We start from the raw sequence: 1,478 nt of genomic DNA, 5'->3' as shown, positions 1-1,478 counted from the left end.
AGTGCCTGCGGGGGCCAGAGAGATTCCAAAAACAGGACAAGGTGGCCACCTGTGCCACAGCAGTGTGAGCCCAGGAACAGGAGGAAGGGAGGGGGCTGTGCACCCTGAGGGCTCTTGTCCCCCCGCCAGGGGGCATTCCTGCTGCACCCCAGGAGCAATCTTTGTCACCAGATCTTTCGTTTTTTTGTTTTTGTTTGCTTGTTTTTGGTTTTTGAGATGGAGTTGCACTCTTGTTGCCCAGGCTGGAGTGCAATGGCGTGATCTAGGCTCACCGCAACCTCCACCTCCCAGACTCAAGCAATTCTCCTGCCTCAGCCTCCCGAGTAGCTGGGGTTACAGGCATGTGCCACCACACCCGGCTAATTTTGTATCTTTAGTACAGATGGAGTTTCTCCATGTTGGTCAGGCTGGTCTCCAACTCCCGACCTCAGGTGATCCACTTGCCTCGGCCTCCCAAAGTGCTGGGATTACAGGCGTGAGCCAGCGCGCCCAGCATGTTTGCTTGTTTTTAGATGGAGACAGGGTCTCGCTCTGTCACCCAGGCTAGGGTGCAGTGGAGCGATCATAGCTCACTGCAGCCTCGACCTCCTCCTGGGCTCAAGTGATCCACCCACCTTGGCCTCCCAAGTAGTTGGGATTACAGGCTACTTTTTAGTAGCCGAGCTAATTTAAAAAAAACAAAAACAAAACATTTTATGTAGAGATGGGGTCTTGCTGTGTTGACCAGCCTGGTCTCAAACTACCAGCCTAAGTGATACTTCCGAAGTGCTGGGTTTACAGGCGTGAACTACCATGCCCTGCCCCCAGATCTCTGGGTTTTTCTAAAGAATTTGAGCATCCCAATGTGAATGTGAATTCTCCAGGTTAGAGAGGTTTGTGCCCCGAGGACAGGAAAGTTAGGTGGTGGAACATTAAGACAGGGTCAGGGAAGGCCTCCCTTGGAGAAGACCCCCTGACCCAGGCAGGAATCCGCTTGCCAAGTCAGGAAAGAGGAGAGGAGAGGGTGGGGGAGGTGGGAGGCCTGACCACCAACCAGCCTTGTGGTCAGCGAAAGACCGCAGGGGCGCTGGGAGGGAGGATTCCAGCTCTGCCAGTTCTCCACGGTGGCCTCATTTGATCTATGCGGGTCACAGTCCCCGAACAGGGGCAGGAAGGCACACACTCCCTGGAAGGCACACACTCCCTGCTGGCCTGCCCTCCCCAACCCAGGGGTCCAGGAGGAGGGCTCCACGGTGCGGACCCGGGTAGCCTCTCCAGGGCCTGCTCGGGCCGGGCCCGGATGGCGCCTACTCCCTCTTCGAGTGCCATCGAATTGAGTGCTCATTAGCCACAATTTGCACCCCAGCAGGGGCTCCCCGAGGCCACGCCTGCCCTCTAGGGGGTGGCAGGGATCAGGCTGGGTACCCCCCACCCAGACACCCAAGCAGTGACAGTCGCCAACCGTGGCGCGCGGACACGCGCAGCAGGGATGCGGCACA

Source organism: Mandrillus leucophaeus, unplaced genomic scaffold, assembly GCF_000951045.1.
Source record: "Mandrillus leucophaeus isolate KB7577 unplaced genomic scaffold, Mleu.le_1.0 Scaffold29, whole genome shotgun sequence".
In the NCBI taxonomy this organism is placed as follows: domain Eukaryota; kingdom Metazoa; phylum Chordata; class Mammalia; order Primates; family Cercopithecidae; genus Mandrillus; species Mandrillus leucophaeus.
The sequence above is the reverse complement of the archived record's forward strand: the minus strand, read 5'-3'. Positions refer to the sequence as shown.